The following is a 14,967-nucleotide window of genomic DNA, read 5'->3' on the forward strand; positions in this document are numbered from 1 at the left end:
TTACTTGATACGTGAATAGAATTCCATCTGCTTTTAAACTTACATGTTTCACAGAACTGTCCAGTGTAGCACGATGGACAGCTACACGTGTAAGCAGTACAGGAACCAGCAACCTGGACACAACCAGCTCCATTTTGACAAGCATTATTAGTACAAGCATTTAATACTGAAATATTAAATAAATTACAATTTACTTTCTGTTGATTTACTTGGTATGTAAATAGAATTCCATCTGCTCTTTGTGCTGCTTTTAAACTTACATGTTTCAGAGAACTGTCCAGTGTAGCAAGACGAATTTGACTTTATAATATAGACTAATGGATAAAGGGGAATTAAAAGATGCTCCAGCTCAAAGAGGGATACTATCGGACTTGCGGTTTGGGAAGAGATAGAGGAACAAATTTTGGCTTAGTGCTATTATAATATAGATTTTACTGTCCCTTGATTTACTTGGTACGTGAATAAAATGTCATCTGCTTTTTGTGCTGCTTTTAAACTTACATGTTTCACAGAACTGTCCAGTGTAGCAGGATGGACAGCTACACGTGTAAGCAGTACAGGAACCAGAAACCTGGACACAAGCAGCTCCATTCTGACAGGCATTATTGGAACAAGCATTTAATACTGAAATATTAAATAAATTATATTTTACTTTCCCCTGATTTACTTGGCACTTGAATAGAATTTCATCTGCTACCCATGGCACTCTTCAATTTTCACCTATTGTATTGCATCCTTGATCGATTTTGGTAGCGGGGAAATGCAAAGGATTGCCAAACGCAATGTTAGGCAGTTGCAAAGAAATTGGTCTAAAAAAGACACTTTCGTACAAATTTGACTTTATAATTTAGACTAATGGATAAAGGGGAATTAAAAGGTGCCCCAGCTCGAACAGGGGTACTATCGGACTTGCGGTTTGGGAGGAGATAGAAGGACAAATTTTGGCTTAGTGCTATTATAATATAGGTTTTACTTTCCCTTGATTTACTTGGTACGTGAATAAAATTTCATTTGCTTTTTGTGCTATTTTAAACTTACAAGTTTCACAGAACTGTCCAGTGTAGCAGGACGGACAGCTACACGTGTAAGCAGTACAGGAACCAGAAACCTGGACGCAAGCAGCTCCATTTTGACAAGCATTATTAGTACAAGCATTTAATACTGAAATATTAAATAAATTACAATTTACTTTCTCTTGATATAGCTGGTTCTTAAATACTATTTCATCTACATTTTGTGCTGTTTTTAAACTTACATGTTTCACAGAATGTTCGAGTGTAGCATGTAGCACAGCTACACGTGTATGCAGTACACGAACCAGAAACCTGGACACAAGCAGCTCCATTTTGACAAGCATTATTGGAACAAGCATTTAGGCCTAATACTGAAATAGGAAATAAATTATACTTTAATTTCTCTTGAATTACTTGATACGTGAATAGAATTCCATCTGCTTTTAAACTTACATGTTTCACAGAACTGTCCAGTGTAGCACGATGGACAGCTACACGTGTAAGCAGTACAGGAACCAGCAACCTGGACACAACCAGCTCCATTTTGACAAGCATTATTAGTACAAGCATTTAATACTTAAATATTAAATAAATTACAATTTACTTTCTGTTGATTTACTTGGTATGTAAATAGAATTCCATCTGCTCTTTGTGCTGCTTTTAAACTTACATGTTTCAGAGAACTGTCCAGTGTAGCAAGACGAATTTGACTTTATAATATAGACTAATGGATAAAGGGGAATTAAAAGATGCTCCAGCTCAAACAGGGGTACTATCGGACTTGCGGTTTAGGAAGAGATAGAGGAACAAACTTTGGCTTAGTGCTATTATAATATAGATTTTACTGTCCCTTGATTTACTTGGTACGTGAATAAAATGTCATCTGCTTTTTGTGCTGCTTTTAAACTTACATGTTTCACAGAACTGTCCAGTGTAGCAGGATGGACAGCTACACGTGTAAGCAGTACAGGAATCAGAAACCTGGACACAAGCAGCTCCATTCTGACAGGCATTATTGGAACAAGCATTTAATACTGAAATATTAAATAAATTATATTTTACTTTCCCCTGATTTACTTGGCACTTGAATAGAATTTCATCTGCTGCCCATGGCACTCTTCAATTTTCACCTATTGTATTGCATCCTTGATCGATTTTGGTAGCGGGGAAATGCAAAGGATTGCCAAACGCAATGTTAGGCAGTTGCAAAGAAATTGGTCTAAAAAACACACTTTCGTACAAATTTGACTTTATAATTTAGACTAATGGATAAAGGGGAATTAAAAGGTGCCCCAGCTCGAACAGGGGTACTATCGGACTTGCGGTTTGGGAGGAGATAGAAGGACAAATTTTGGCTTAGTGCTATTATAATATAGGTTTTACTTTCCCTTGATTTACTTGGTACGTGAATAAAATTTCATTTGCTTTTTGTGCTATTTTAAACTTACAAGTTTCACAGAACTGTCCAGTGTAGCAGGACGGACAGCTACACGTGTAAGCAGTACAGGAACCAGAAACCTGGACGCAAGCAGCTCCATTTTGACAAGCATTATTAGTACAAGCATTTAATACTGAAATATTAAATAAATTACAATTTACTTTCTCTTGATATAGCTGGTTCTTAAATACTATTTCATATACATTTTGTGCTGTTTTTAAACTTACATGTTTCACAGAATGTTCCAGTGTAGCATGTAGCACAGCTACACGTGTATGCAGTACACGAACCAGAAACCTGGACACAAGCAGCTCCATTTTGACAAGCATTATTGGAACAAGCATTTAGGCCTAATACTGAAATAGGAAATAAATTATACTTTAATTTCTCTTGAATTACTTGATACGTGAATAGAATTCCATCTGCTTTTAAACTTACATGTTTCACAGAACTGTCCAGTGTAGCACGATGGACAGCTACACGTGTAAGCAGTACAGGAACCAGCAACCTGGACACAACCAGCTCCATTTTGACAAGCATTATTAGTACAAGCATTTAATACTTAAATATTAAATAAATTACAATTTACTTTCTGTTGATTTACTTGGTATGTAAATAGAATTCCATCTGCTCTTTGTGCTGCTTTTAAACTTACATGTTTCAGAGAACTGTCCAGTGTAGCAAGACGAATTTGACTTTATAATATAGACTAATGGATAAAGGGGAATTAAAAGATGCTCCAGCTCAAACAGGGGTACGATCGGACTTGCGGTTTCGGAAGAGATAGAGGAACAAATTTTGGCTTAGTGCTATTATAATATAGATTTTACTGTCCCTTGATTTACTTGGTACGTGAATAAAATGTCATCTGCTTTTTGTGCTGCTTTTAAACTTACATGTTTCACAGAACTGTCCAGTGTAGCAGGATGGACAGCTACACGTGTAAGCAGTACAGGAACCAGAAACCTGGACACAAGCAGCTCCATTCTGACAGGCATTATTGGAACAAGCATTTAATACTGAAATATTAAATAAATTATATTTTACTTTCCCCTGATTTACTTGGCACTTTAATAGAATTTCTTTGCTGCCCATGGCACTCTTCAATTTTCACATATTGTATTGCATCCTTGATCGATTTTATTTTTGGTAGTGGGGAAATGCAAAGGATTGCCAAACGCAATGTTAGGCAGTTGCAAAAAATTGGTCTAAAAAACACACTTTCGTACAAATTTGACTTTACAATATAGACTAATGGATAAAGGGGAATTAAAAGGTGCCCCAGCTCGAATAGGGGTACTATCGGACTTGTCGTTTGGGAGGAGATAGAGGAACAAATTTGGGCTTAGTGCTATTGTTACATGGCAAGAAAACCAGGCCCTCTAGAGTTAGAAAATCAGGCCCTCTATAACAAAAATTGAGAGAGGTCATTTGGGAGAGTTCAGGGAGACATGTGTTATTGGGTTGCTGGCCTGTTTTTGTTAAGGGATTGCTGTTTGGTTTTGTTGTTTTCGTAAGATGTTTAAAGTTAAATTAAAAAGAACAGTTATTTAGAATTAAACCGTGGTTAACCATTAACAAGGAACTGATGATTATCCAGTAGATGATTAAAGGAATATAAGATCGTTTACAATTAAAGAGAACATATGTGTTAATCCGCTGTTTTTGTTGATTCATATTGTGTACGGGGATACTAAATTCACTTTGGAAAAATATCGTTGAACTATTGTGTTGAGATGTCCTGGAAACCTGTGGAAAATCTGGCGATCCTGCCAGGACATCTCTAGGAATTGAATAAGAAAAGAAAAGCGAAGAACATGGAATTAGAAACTCTAGAGAGAGAGTTACGTAGTACACCTTACCTTCTAACTGTAGAACAAGTAAAAGAAGTGGCACGGTATCTTAAGCTAGAAGGAATGGATGACAAAACGAAACGCATTGTTTTAAAGGCAATCAATACATTTTTAGATGGCGATGAGGTAGATGCAATGGAGGATAAAGGACTAGCACTGTTGACGGGCATGCATGAACTAATAATTGGTGGATTCGAGGCACCAGGAGAGGAGATCGAAGTGGCAGTAAATCAGGTGACGTCTGCAGGGAGTGAGAGACCAGTGCCAGAGAACAAGGGCTTGGGTGCTTTCCCATGGGGCAGACGTGATCTGAAGCTAAGTAGACAGATTGGGGCACCCGGACAGGCAGGGAAGCTGACCTTTAACAGTCTCGCCATGCAAATTGAAGATGCAGTCCAAAAAGGGTATACCTCCAGAGAGATTTTGGTTGCCGCTACGAAGTTACCTGGAAGGGAGAATTGATATAAAATTGCCACAGTTGCGAAGAATTCTAAGGGCTCATTATAAGGAACGAGATGCGATGGACTTGTATCAAGAACTAGCATCGCTTCGAAAATCTGAAGCAACACAGGATTTTGTTATGCGTGCGATGAGCCTTCGTCAACGGGTCACTTTTGCATCTCAGGAAGATCAATCAACCCTAAAATATGATGCGGATTTAGTACAAATACCTTCATCCAAACATTGAAGACTGGCTTGCCAGAGAGATTGAGAAGTGAAATGAATCCGTATCTTACACCGAAAATTACCGATGAAGATCTTCTAGAAAGATTAGCCATTGTGGAGAATCTAGAAGAAAGACGGTCTCAGAAAAGTAAAACGTGCATCAGTGCTGCTTCTGTTGCAGCAGATGGACAGCAGGATGAGATACAATTGTTGATAAAAGGAATGAAGACACTACAGGCTAATGTGTCGGTACTTCAACAAGTGGTACGACAGAACACTGAGACTGCATCCCTTTCAATGGTGCAGCAGAGAACTGAAAGAAAGACTAGAGAAAGGGGTTGTGATGTATGCAAACAGAATAAGAAAGGGGCGGAGTGTAGACATTGTTTTAAGTGCGGTGGATCCAACCATTTTGCCAGGAGCTGTAGGAGCCAGGGAAATGGACCAAGGTCAATCCAGCGGGACGGGGAGAGACCATAGACACAGACAGGTCCCCCAAACAAAATACCAGTAACAAGCTCTTGGAATGTAATAGTCGTCAGGTCAGCCATCTTACACCAAGACAACATCAACAAATTGTCAAGCTTATCGGTAACAAGTGTATCATCAAATGCAAAATAAACGGCGGTGTGGTAGAAGCTTTATTTGACACAGGGTCACAAGTTTCTATAGTGTCACAGAAATGGTGGTTAACCCAGTTTCCTAATTTGCCACTACGGGATTTAAAAGAACTGTTGGAGTCAGATCTTAAACTGTCAGCAGCTAATGGAACAGAAATTCCGTACCTAGGATGGTTAGCACTTAAGTTTGAATTATTACCAACAGAAAAGCAATCAACATTATCCACTTTAGTACCTGTCTTGGTAACCGAAGATAATTTGCTACATCCAATCATTGGGTATAATGTCATCAGAGAGATTATCCAGCATACTGAGGGACCAGAATTAAAGCAGGCCATAAGTACATCTTTCCCAAAATGTCATCACATTACAACAGAAAGATTAATATCCAAAATCCGAACGTCAGACCCTACAGACTTTTGTGAAATAAATTCTGGACACACTTTACATAAAATTCCAGCCAAGCAAACTAACATCATTAAAGTGAGAGCAAGAACAGGAAAGATACAAAAGAAAATGATGGTTTTATTTGAACCACATCCAGAACATTCTTTACCTGACGGACTGGAATTAGCTGAAACCATTGTAGACTTAAAACAAGGATTCTGTTCACATATTAGTATCCAAGTCACCAACAGGACTGACAGAACACTGATTATCCCAAAGAAGACTCATACAACTAGTGACAGCAGTATATCATGGCAGATTGGACACTAAAAGTAATACAGTCAACGAGGATAATCCCATGAGAAATGTGCAGAAAGCTGCTACTAGTGTAGAGATGAACCCAGGAAGTACTGATTGGATATCTAAAATTAACTTCAACCATTTAAATGATAACCAACGAACATTGGTTGAAAAGATGTTGCAAGATGAGTCTAACAGTTTCAGTCAACATGACCGAGATATGGGTTCAATACCGAGTCTTGAAATGAAAATTAACCTAACCGACAACATACCAGTACAGAAAACCTATCAATCTATACCCAGACCTCTCTTTCAAGAAGTAAAAGAATATCTTCGAGAACTGATCGACCAAGGCTGGATAGTAAAATCCGAATCACCATATGCTTCACCAGTAGTTTGTGTGCGAAAAAAAGATGGAGGACTACGGCTATGCATGGACTATAGAGACCTAAATCGGAAGACCATACCAGATTGTCAACCCATCCCCCGAATACAAGATGTGCTCGACAGTCTTGGGGGAAATATGTGGTTTAGTACATTGGACCAAGGCAAGGCATACCACCAGGGATATATGCACCCAGATAGTCGTCCACTCACTGCTGTTGTCACTCCCTGGGGTTTACATGAATGGGTGCGAGTCCCTTTTGGATTGAAGAATGCCCCATGCATATCAGAGGTGTATGGAGGACGCTTTAGATGGTCTAAATCATAGAATTTGTGAAGTGTATCTAGACGACATTATTGTTTACGGAAACACCTTTGAGAACCATATGAGCAATCTAAAGGAAGTGCTTCGACGGGTTCAAGAAAATGGAATGAAACTAAAACCAACTAAATGTCATCTATTTCAATCGGAAGTCAAATACTTGTCAAATTATTAGCCAGGAAGGGTACAGACCGGATCCTAAGGATACCGAGGCGCTCAATACACTCAAAACAAAAGTTCCACAGACGGTAGGCGAAGTAAGGAAACTCTTAGGGTTCACGGGATACTATAGACGCTACTTAAGAGATTACTCAAAGAGGGCGAAACCCCTATTCGTGTTACTAACACAAGCTGGAAGTTTAAAGAAAAATCATAAGAGGAACAAAAAAAGACAAGCTAAACAGAAAAACAACAAGGACAAGGGACAAGTTCCATCATCCACTCCAATAACTTGGTGCCCAGAATATCAACAAATTATAGATGGGTTTATTGATGAGTTAAGCCAAGCCCCAATCATGGCATTTCCTGATTTTGAGAAACCCTTTGAACTTCATACAGATGCCTCTCAGGATGGACTTGGGGCTGTGCTGTACCAAAGTCAGAATCGAACTTTGAGAGTTATAGGCTATGGTTCCCGTTCTTTTTCTCCCGCAGAGAAAAACTATCATCTACATTCTGGTAAGGTAGAATTTCTAGCTCTAAAATGGGCAATCACCAATCATTTTAGAGACTACCTATCATATGCCAAGTTTTTCACAGTCTACACAGACAACAACCCACTTACGTATATCCTAACAACTGCAAGGTTAAACGCTGTTGGCCACAGATGGGTAGCGGAGTTGGCTGATTTCAATTTTGAAATAAAATATAGACCAGACACTAGTAATGATGATGCTGACGTTTTGTCTCGGATGCCAATGACCCCAGCCGATTTTGAGAAGTGCACAGAACTAGTTTAACCTTCAGTTATGAATGCGGTTGTCCAGGGTGTTCAGATTCAGCAGACCACGCTTTGCTTATATCAATAATCTGCAAGGGACCGAAATGAGTAACCATGACCAAAACCTCACATCTACTATCAACTTACCTACGTTTTCAAGTGAAGAAATACGAGACACACAAACCAATGATCCAGCTATTTCACGTTTTCAGCAGTATAAAGCAAAAGGCAAATGGCCTTCTAGGAAAGAACGGAAAGATGAAGAGACTGAAACAAGATTGATGATGCCCGCCCGGGTGGAGTAAAATTAACACTGATAAAAATGGCATCCTCTATAGAAGAACAGCAACTCGGACACAGCTAGTTTTACCCAAACAATTAAGACAGATGGTTTTGAAAACACTGCATAATGAGATGGGACACTTAAGCACTAACAGAGTTCTTCAGTTGGTTAGGGATAGGTTCTACTGGCCTCGTGCAGAAGCTAGTATCGAACACTACATACCAAAGGAGTGCAGTTGCGTTAAAGATAAAAGACCAGCGAAGATCACACATGCTCAAAATGCAAAGGTGGTTATGAATACATCCTGGTGGTCATAGATTATTTCACCAGGTTTGCACAGGCCTACCCAACTACCAACAAGTCAGGTAAAACAGTTGCCGACAAGATATTCAATGATTTTGTTTTAAAGTTTGGATATCCTTGCCGCGTTCATCACGACCAGGTCGAGAATTTGAAAACACTTTGTTTCGTCGCCTGGAACAACTTGGAGGAATTAAAGGATCGAGAACAACACTATACCATCCTCAAGGAAATGGACAAGTTGAAAGATTCAACCGAACCTTACTATCCATGCTTCGTACGCTGACCACACAGCAGAAGGAGGATTGGAAGTATCATCTCAATAAAGTTATTCATGCTTACAATGTTACACAACACGAGACCACATGTTACTCACCACATTTCTTACTGTATGGACGTTCACCTCGACTACCTATTGACCTCGCCTTTTCGTTAACTTCCCCAAATGAAGAGGAACAAGGCACATACAGTGATTACGTCGGAAGGTGGAAGAAAAGGATGGGAGAGGCCTACAATATTGCGAGAACTGCAAAGAAAAGTAAAACCAGACACGACCAAAATAAGAAACTAAATTTAACCTTGTCACCTGGTGACAGGGTATTACTGAAGAACTGTGTTCCTCCTGGTGGTCCGGGAAAACTTCAAAGTTACTATGAAGATACAGTACATGTGGTGGTAACCCAGAAGCGTAACTTGCCGGTATATGAAGTACGACCAGAACAAGGAGATGGTAGAGTACGAACACTACACAGGAACCTATTATTTCCCTGTGACGCATTGAAAATAGACTCACCTGAAACAATACCACCTAGAACACAACGTAAACAAGAGAAGACACGATTACATGACCAGAACAAAGTTGCAGAGGAAATCAATAACTCATCAGACTCTGAGGATGAAGATGAAATGTTCAGACCAATTCACCAAACACCGACTGAAATATCTTTAGTTCCGGAACCACAGACTCACATTGGTGACCAGATACAGCTTCCTCGTGAAGAAGTGATTATTCCTGAAGTACCACAAATAAGTGACAGTTACCAGAGGGAAAATAGTGAATTACAAACATCACCATCTGAGGATGACCAGTTAAGTCATGCAAGCATCCCTCTAGACCCACCAAACAATGTAGAATGTAATACAGGACGCCCGGCACGTCAACGGCATCCTCCTAGTACATTTAACTATGACCAAATGGGCATACCTGCACCACATTGCATGTCAATAATGACTGACACGACTCAACCATTTCACCAACTAAACGTCAGATGATGCAAGGAATTCTTCCCTTTAATTGTTATGGTAATTATTATTCAAATTATCCTATTTTGAACGACAGACAATTTCCACCGTGAAGAACTTATCAGCCAAATAATACTCACCTACAGAACCAGAACTACTACCCAACATTTACTGAATTTTATCCAAACCGACGGTGGTACCCATCACATATGTTATCTAATAGAACAAACCAAGTGATGACGAACGGAAACTAACGATTGTAAATAGGTAGGAACCTGTATATAGCGATGAACATTATAAACTGTATTATTGACACTTTTCTTTAAAAAAAAAAGAAAAAAAAAGAAGTTACTTGAAAATCAGATAATTGAACATTTGAACAGAGTATTGCACTATGCTAACTACATTATACTTGTACTTTAATTGAACGTTAAGAAGACTTTGTGACAAAGTGCAGCGGCAGCGGGTAAACGATACTATGTGTAGGAAACCAAATGAGTATGTGGTACCTTTGGATTGCATCACAAAGATAATGGATGAGTTACAGTTTGAATATGTTACGATTGTCCTTATGGACATGGACAAATACCTACCACTGATGGATGTATCGTTGTTGACGAAGTATAGGGAATATAGGCCTAGCCCTATTACACATCCCTCCTACACACATGGAATGAGTGTGTGGGAGTTAGGCAACTTGCTATGGACAAGTGGTATGGAACTACATTCCCAGAGTGGCATAACCTACTGTAGAAAGTGTTTTGAACGGGAAAGAACATTGCTGGTTGTACAGTAATTGTAAATAACATGAATTCCACAAGATATTGCGATTGAAACACTTGATGACTACACATGCTAGAATAATATTTGCTTATTCATAAAGTAATACAAGTTTTCACATATTTTGGACTTGTTATAGCAAAATGAACATTATGGAATTGTATTGGTCAGTAGTTAATATTATAAATTTTGTTTTTCGTTCTATTAAAAGTAACTGAGAGAAGTAACTATTGTAACATACTAAGTAAGTTATAGGCATAGTAAGGCATACATATCTTATGTTCATAGAAATGTAAGATAGAATTGGATATCGGGGACGACATTTCCCTTGTGGGGGGAGTGTGTTACATGGCAAGAAAACCAGGCCCTCTAGAGTTAGAAAATCAGGCCCTCTATAACAAAAATTGAGAGAGGTCAATTGGGAGAGTTCAGGGAGACATGTGTTATTGGGTTGCTGGCCTGTTTTTGTTAAAGGATTGCTGTTTGGTTTTGTTGTTTTCGTAAGATGTTTAAAGTTAAATTAAAAAAAACAGTTATTTAGAATTAAACCGTGGTTAACCATTAACAAGGAACTGATGATTATCCAGTAGATGATTAAAGGAATATAAGATCGTTTACAATTAAAGAGAACAGATGTGTTAATCCGTTGTTTTTGTTGATTCATATTGTGTACGGGGATACTAAATTCACTTTTGAAAAATATCGTTGAACTATTGTTGAGATGTCCTGGAAACCTGTGTAAATCTATTATAATATAGATTTTACTTTCCCTTGATTTACTTGGTACGTGAATAAAATTTCATCTGCTTTTTGTGCTATTTTAAACTTACAAGTTTCACAGAACTGTCCAGTGTAGCAGGACGGACAGCTACACGTGTAAGCAGTACAGGAACCAGAAACCTGGACACAAGCAGCTCCATTTTGACAAGCATTATTAGTACAAGCATTTAATACTGAAATATTAAATAAATTAAAATTTACTTTCTCTTGATATAGCTGGTTCTTAAATACTATTGCATCTGCTTTTTGTGCTGCTTTTAAACTTACATGTTTCACAGAACTGTCCAGTGTAGCAGGATGGACAGCTACACGTGTATGCAGTACAGGAACCAGAAACCTGGACACAAGCAGCTCCATTTTGACAAGCATTATTAGTACAAGCATTTAATACTGAAATATTAAATAAATTAAAATTTACTTTCTCTTGATATAGCTGGTTCTTAAATACTATTTCATCTACATTTTGTGCTGTTTTTAAACTTACATGTTTCACAGAATGTTCCAGTGTAGCATGTAGCACAGCTACACGTGTATGCAGTACACGAACCAGAAACCTGGACACAAGCAGCTCCATTTTGACAAGCATTATTAGTACAAGCATTTAATACTGAAATATTAAATAAATTAAAATTTACTTTCTCTTGATATAGCTGGTTCTTAAATACTATTTCATCTACATTTTGTGCTGTTTTTAAACTTACATGTTTCACAGAATGTTCCAGTGTAGCATGTAGCACAGCTACACGTGTATGCAGTACACGAACCAGAAACCTGGACACAAGCAGCCCCATTTTGACAAGCATTATTGGAACAAGCATTTAATACTGAAATAGGAAATAAATTATATTTTAATTTCTCTTGAATTACTTGATACGTGAATAGAATTCCATCTGCTTTTAAACTTACATGTTTCACAGAACTGTCCAGTGTAGCAAAATGGACAGCTACACGTGTAAGCAGTACAGGAACCAGCAACCTGGACACAACCAGCTCCATTTTGACAAGCATTATTAGTACAAGCATTTAATACTGAAATATTAAATAAATTACAATTTACTTTCTGTTGATTTACTTGGTATGTAAATAGAATTCCATCTGCTCTTTGTGCTGCTTTTAAACTTACATGTTTCAGAGAACTGTCCAGTGTAGCAAGACGAATTTGACTTTATAATATAGACTAATGGATAAAGGGGAATTAAAAGATGCTCCAGCTCAAACAGGGGTACAATCGGACTTGCGGTTTCGGAGGAGATAGAGTAACAAATTGTGGCTTAGTGCTATTATAATATAGATTTTACTGTCCCTTGATTTACTTGGTACGTGAATAAAATGTCATCTGCTTTTTGTGCTGCTTTTAAACTTACATGTTTCACAGAACTGTCCAGTGTAGCAGGATGGACAGCTACACGTGTAAGCAGTACAGGAACCAGAAACCTGGACACAAGCAGCTCCATTCTGACAGGCATTATTGGAACAAGCATTTAATACTGAAATAATAAATAAATTATATTTTACTTTCCCCTGATTTACTTGGCACTTGAATAGAATTTCATCCGCTGCCCATGGCACTCTTCAATTTTCACCTATTGTATTGCATCCTTGATCGATTTTGGTAGTGGGGAAATGCAAAGGATTGCCAAACGCAATGTAGGCAGTTGCAAAGAAATTGGTCTAAAAAACACACTTTCGTATAAATTTGACTTTATAATATAGACTAATGGATAAAGGGGAATTAAAAGATGCTCCAGCTCAAACAGGGGTACTATCGGACTTGTGGTTTGGGAGGAGATAGAGGAACAAATTTTGGCTTAGTGCTATTATAATATAGATTTTACTTTCCCTTGATTTATCAATCAATCAATCAATAATTTTTATTTCTCAAATAAAAACAAAATACAGTTAACATTTTCTAAAAATAATAGATAATAAATGAGAAAAAGGGGTACCCCACTGGAAGCTTAAGCTTTAAAATGTGGGGTCCTGGCAACATAATTAAAAATAAGGTATTTACTTGGTACGTGAATAAAATTTCATCTGCTTTTTGTGCTGCTTTTAAACTTACATGTTTCACAGAACTGTCCAGTGTAGCAGGATGGACAGCTACACGTGTAAGCAGTACAGGAACCAGAAACCTGGACACAAGCAGCTCCATTCTGACAAGCATTATTAGTACAAGCATTTAATACTGAAATATTAAATAAATTACAATATACTTTCTCTTGATATAGCTGGTTCTTAAATACAATTTCATCTACATTTTGTGCTGTTTTTAGACTTACATGTTTCACAGAATGTTCCAGTGTAGCATGTAGCACAGCTACACGTGTATGCAGTACACGAACCAGAAACCTGGACACAAGCAGCTCCATTTTGACAAGCATTATTGGAACAAGCATTTAATACTGAGATAGCAAATAAATTATATTTTAATTTCTCTTGAATTACTTGATACGTGAATAGAATTCCATCTGCTTTTAAACTTACATGTTTCACAGAATGTTCCAGTGTAGCAAGACGGACAGGTACACGTGTAAGCAGTACAGGAACCAGAAACCTGGACACAACCAGCTCCATTTTGACAAGCATTATTGGAACAAGCATTTAATACTGAAATAGCAAATAAATTATATTTTAATTTCTCTTTAATTACTTGATACGTGAATAGAATTCCATCTCCTTTTAAACTTACATGTTTCACAGAACTGTCCAGTGTAGCAGGATGGACAGCTACACGTGTATGCAGTACACGAACCAGAAATCTGGACACAACCAGCTCCATTTTGACAAGCATTATTTAATACTTAAACATTATTTTATTATTGTCATATTTTACTTTCCCTTGATTTACTTTGGCACGTGAATAGAATTTCATCTGCGGCCCATGTGCGCTCTTTAATTGTTAACCATTGTATATTGCATGCTCGGTCGATTTTGGTAGCGGGAAAACCCCGAGGATTGGCGAACACAACGTTCGCCATTTACAAAGACATTGGTCTAAATTTGCCGTTCTAATTATAGAATAATGGATAAAGGGGAATTAAAAGGTGCTCCAGCTCGAACAGGGGTAGGCCTACTATCGGACTTGCGGTTTGGGAGGAGATAGAGGAACAAATTTTTGCTTAGTGCTATTATAATATAGATTTTACTTTCCATTGATTTACTTTGTATATAAAGTTGGTTCGTACTTTCGGTACTGTTTTTAACCACCTGACGTAACCCTGTTTACTAATTAAATTGAGTTAGATAATTAGTTATTGACGATTAAAACGAATTTAGGTTCAACGATTTCCCCCAAATAGGGGTGTTTTCCGATCATGGTATATACTGACTAATGGATGTCCATCTTGAAAAATACCCGCCACAAAAATGCGAGGAGGCTTCGCATTTTCCTATCTCCTCCTACGATAATTGTTTTTAATAGCTGAAAACTGGTTGAACAGCTAGAGTACAGCATCATAATGTTGAAGACAGGCCGATTTTCTTTAAAAAAAATACTATTTTGATAGATTTAATATACGATTATACAAATGTATTGATTTGCGATGAATGGAACATCCCAATCTCTCAGTCTGCCAGAGTTTGGTTTAGCACAAGTAGGTAAATTTATGAGCCCTTGGTTTAACACATACGGTAGGTAAATATATGGGCCCTTTGAGAAT

General features: G+C 37.8%; 1 protein-coding gene across 1 annotated transcript in view; it reads left to right on the forward strand.

Moving 5' to 3' along the window:
- LOC140040484 (small ribosomal subunit protein eS26) overlaps nt 1–14,967 on the forward strand; it is a 375,295-nt gene that overhangs the window by 94,774 nt on the left and 265,554 nt on the right. The window lies entirely within an intron of this gene.

The sequence above is a fragment of the Antedon mediterranea genome, chromosome 2 (genome assembly GCF_964355755.1).
Source record: "Antedon mediterranea chromosome 2, ecAntMedi1.1, whole genome shotgun sequence".
Classification (NCBI taxonomy): Eukaryota; Metazoa; Echinodermata; class Crinoidea; order Comatulida; family Antedonidae; genus Antedon; species Antedon mediterranea.